Raw genomic sequence first — 4,987 nt, forward strand, 5'->3', positions numbered from 1 at the left:
TTAGAAGGAACTACAGAGTACTTCACTACATTGCGGTAGAATAACTTAGTGGCCACTTCGGTTGTATACACTATCAAGTAGCCATAAACACTGCATAGTTGGTGAATCTTTCCACAACAACCATGATAGTGTTCATGCCATCCACCTTTGAAAACCCAATAATAAAGTCCATAAAAAACAACACCAAGGTTTGTCTGGAATCGGCAACAACTATAACAAGCCTACCTCTCGCTGCCATAAAATCTTGTCTTGCTGGCACAGTAGACAAGTCTTGACGTAAAGTTCTGCACCATCATCCATCTTCGACCAATAACAAGTTTGCGATAAAAGAGCAACCATCCTTTCCCTAGCCGGATGTCCACCCCATTACGGGTCATGAGTCTCTGCCATTGAATATTTCCACAGCTCCCTTTGGCATAAAGATTCGACCTCCCTTTGCATAGAGTAGATCTTGCTCCAGCCAATACATTCGTATCATCCCTTCTCATACAAGATTAACCAGCTTCTTGTACGCTGCATCTTCCTCAGCGGTTTGACGAAGTTGACCCAACATGTCCGACTCCACCTGAATAATAGCAAGAACAATAACATTTACCTCATGTCTGTTGAGTGCATCCACAACCTGATTATATCTCCCCAGTTTATGCTCCCATATGAAGTCATATTCGGCCAAGAATTCTTGCAATCAAGCTTACCGCTGCGACAATTTCTTTTGTGTTCGAAAGAATGTGTTATCAACATTGTCAGTCTTAATAGCAAATCTTAGCCCCAACAGATATACTCTTCATATGCCAAGGCAGTGCACCACTATCATCATCTCCTTCTCGTGGGTTGAGTATTTTTGTTCAGCATCATTTAACTTCCGACTCTTGAAAGCAATCAGATGTCCCTCTTGTACGAGCACTCCATCAATGGCCTTATCTGAAGCATCAGTATGCACTTTGAATGGCTTCTTAAAATCAGCCAGCCCCAAGATTGAAGTTGACGCTACCGTTGTCTTCTTCTCAAAAGCTTGTTGGTAATTAACTGTCCATTTCCATCTTCGATTCTTCTTTAGAAGATCTAAGAGAGGATCTGTTTTTTTTTTTTTTTTTTGCTATAGCCATCACTAAATCATCTATAGTAGTTTGCAAGCCCCAAAAATGATCTCAATTTCGAAATTGTCTTTGGTGTTGACCATTCGATGATGACTTGAATCTTCTGTGGATCTATCTTCACATGTCCCTCTCCAATTACATGGCCTAATAACATAATTTTAGTTTTTGCAAACTCACACTTTTCTTTCTTCATATATAATTTGTATTCCCTCAATCCTTAGAACTTTAAAAGGATGAATTACATAATCTCCTATGCCTCTACTATATATTATAATGTCATTTAAGTAGACTACAACAAAATTGTATAAGAAATCATATAAAACATCATTCATTAGATTGTAAAATGTTGCTGGAGCATTTGTTAGGCCAAATGGCATAACTAGAAACTTGTATGAGCCATACTTTATCAAACAAGTAGTCTTATGTTTGTCACCCTCAACAACTTCCACTTGCCAACATTCCGATCATAAGTCTAATTTTGTAAGATAAAGGCTCCACACAACCTGTCCATCAAATCCTTAATTAAAGGAACTGGATATTTATTTTTTATTATTACCTTATTAAGTGCTCAATAGTCCACACACATGCGAAGGCTCTCATCAGGCTCCCATCTGCGTTCCTTTGAAATAAGACCGGAGCACCATATAGAGCCTTGAAAGGAAAGATAATATCTAAGTCAATAAGCTCTTCCAATTGCTTCTTCAATTTTGCTAATTCCATTGGTGACATTCAATAAAGGGCTTGAGATGGTGGCTTTGTTCCCGACACTAGCTCAATCTGATGGTCTATAGCCCTTATAGGTGGGAGTTTTTTTTGTAGCTAAGGCGGCATCACATCCTCAAATTATTGTTGCATGCTAGCAATTTCTTTCAACACCTCTCCACAATAGTCTGTTTTCTCGTCCATTATTATCGCAACAAACACTTCCCTACCTTTTTGTAATGCTTTATCAATAGCAATGGCCGAGACCAAGCTTTTTCCCCTTTAATAAAATTCTTCGTTGTGATGTTGCAATATGGGATGAAACATGGGCATCCCTTACTCGCAATCATGACTACATTAAGATACGACATCAAAATAATCTTAGCTTTCTTCAAGAAATCTAGACCAAAAATAATATCGTATTCGTCAAGATTTATGACCAACACATCCTACTTACCTCTCTAATGATCCAATGTTATTGACACATCATAAGACATTCCTTCAATTCTCTATGCCTTCGAGTTTACTGATTTCATTGATGTATGGCTATCACTCAGTCGCAAGCCAAGTTCCTTCACCAGCTAATCTGCCACAAACATATGAGTTGCACCTAAATCCAGTATAGCATTCACGTCTTTGCCATTTATCCTAATCTTCACATACATCAGATTGTCCACAGGCCTTAACTTCCCTTTTTACAACGCATCAATCCTCACCAGGTTTTGATCAACAAGGCGGGTTTTTGCAGCTGCATCCCCTGATTCAACTACCAAGTAGTTTAACACACGTATAAGATTAACATGTGTAACTACCCCCTCATCCTCATCGCTATCCCCGGCCCAAATAGCATTCAAATTTTCCCTCTTCAAACATTCCCTGGCAAAGTAAGGACTGTCACAAATGAAGTAAGTAAAGTTCAGTTTAGTACCCTTACCTTGTGCACCCATAAACTTAGCCTTGCCTTTATCCGTGATAGTAGCCTTCGATGCACCCCCCATCAAACTTCTTATTCTCCTCATTGTCTCTTCCCTTAGACTTAAAGGAGGATGTTTTATAGCCTTCTCTAGTAGTTGATTTAAAATCAACCAAAATGTTTACAGCAGCAATAGTAGAGGACAAATCTTTTATGTTTTGTCGTCTTTGTTTCGTTTACGCCCAAGGTTGTAGTCTAGACATGAAGTTGAATAACATGTCCTCCTCATACATATTCTTAATATCGAGAATCAAAGAACTTAAAGATTTAACTTACTCATGAACTGACCTTTCATGTTTGAGCCTTTTCAATTCCTCCCAAGCAATCCAAGATGTATTGTTCAGAAGGAATTTCTCTTTCAGCTCCTGGTTAAGACGATCCCACGTCTCAATCTTTGAACATCTAGCATTTAAGTCCTCTTTGGTTCTCGTTCGTCATTAAAGCTTAGCATCACCCATGAGATACATCATGGTGAGATCTACTTGTTCAGCCACGCCGATCTTCGCAACGTTAAAGTATTGCTCCATATCCCCCAAGAAATTCTCAAGTTCCTTGGAACTTCTTGACCCACCAAAACACTTCGTTTCTAGAACTTTAGTCTTAGATGTACTTACCCCAATAAGAGTGTTCGTTACTACCCATTTCAGAATGACAATCGTCTCTTCGGTAGCTGCCAATCATTCACTCGATTCTGACGCGAGAGGAATAACAAACTCTAAGCCCTTTCGACGTTTTCCATATCTTCCTTCAAGCAATCAATGACATAGTGTTCTTTACCTTTTTCATCATGCCATATCAAAGTCTTAAGATGCATCAACCATTCCTGAATAGCTTCCATGACTTCGGGCTACACAATCTTAGAATCAACCACTCTCTCATACCAATTGTCACATGGTTAAATTCTTCACACTGAAATCCAACCCTATTCGGCAATCTAGTCCCCACTAGACTAAGCCTTACCTCATCCTTTTCGCTTATGTTTCCTATGACTATATGTTTCACTCACCAAAAAATAACCACAATTGTTTGTTGATTAGTACTTAAAAGTGCATGTTTATCAAGGTTTTATATCATCAGTTTGCACTTGAAGTATCAATAACTCCTTAACTAAAGCATGTTTTATAATAACAAGTCTGATGCTATAAAATGCCTTAATATGTGGTAAATGTTCATCTTAAATGCAGGCTTATCATATAAATCAAATGATTGATTGATGAATTCAACTACTGAAATTTTGAAGATAAAGAAGGGTGAAGCTTAGAAAAGAGATGTTGGTGCAGTCCAAACTAGAACACTGTTCGGTAATTAGGTCATATCTCGAGTTCTAGATGTCCAAATGATCTCAAATGTTTACACATATTTGGTAAGACATAGGCCTACAACTTTCATGTGGACACTAAGATCTAAGAAAGTCGTTTTCAAGTCCAAATTATAGCAACAATAGAGAAGTCTGAATATGTCCTACAGCTCAGATACTGTTCAGTATTCAACCCATATATTGAGTTCTAGAAGTCCAAATGACCTCAATTTTTTTTTTCTGAAAAGCTAAGAGAATTTCCTAGAACTTTCATGAGTACATATGGTTCCAGTTCTGATGTTAGCAATGATGTTTTATTCAGACAAGAAGATAAGGATTTTCAACAAGTCAAGATGTGGCCACCCACTCAACAATTATTCATCAAATCAATAGTTCCAAATTTTGGCCTATAAAAAGAGGCATTTGCCATGCATTTAGGCATCTTGGTGTTCAAATCAAGATCATGCTCTTGCTCTCTATCTTTGTATTTTGTAATGTTTAAGTTTTATTTGATGTTATATTAATCTCTTGTTTATGCTTTTTATTTCCTTTCCTTTATTTATATAATTATGTTCTTATCTTGTTTATTTATGTTTCTTTCTTTCATCATGTTTAACTAAATATATTATATCAAGGTGAAAAGGTTACACTAATGGTGTAAGAATAAGTATAATATAAACTCAATATGGACTTTAATGCTTGATACTAACATGTTTTATATTTATTGTCTTGCTCATTTTTAATACCTTACTTGTTAAATGGTTAATCAAAACAAATGCTTGGCACAACAAATGCTTGGCACTTTCATAGCCCAATTGTATGGTATAACCTACACCTGTGCTATGAAAAGAACTTGATTTGTTGTTAACATAAGTTATTACCATGAATACCTAATAATATTTACAAGTATTGGCATTA

This window comes from Populus alba, chromosome 8, assembly GCF_005239225.2.
Source record: "Populus alba chromosome 8, ASM523922v2, whole genome shotgun sequence".
NCBI classification, from domain to species: domain Eukaryota; kingdom Viridiplantae; phylum Streptophyta; class Magnoliopsida; order Malpighiales; family Salicaceae; genus Populus; species Populus alba.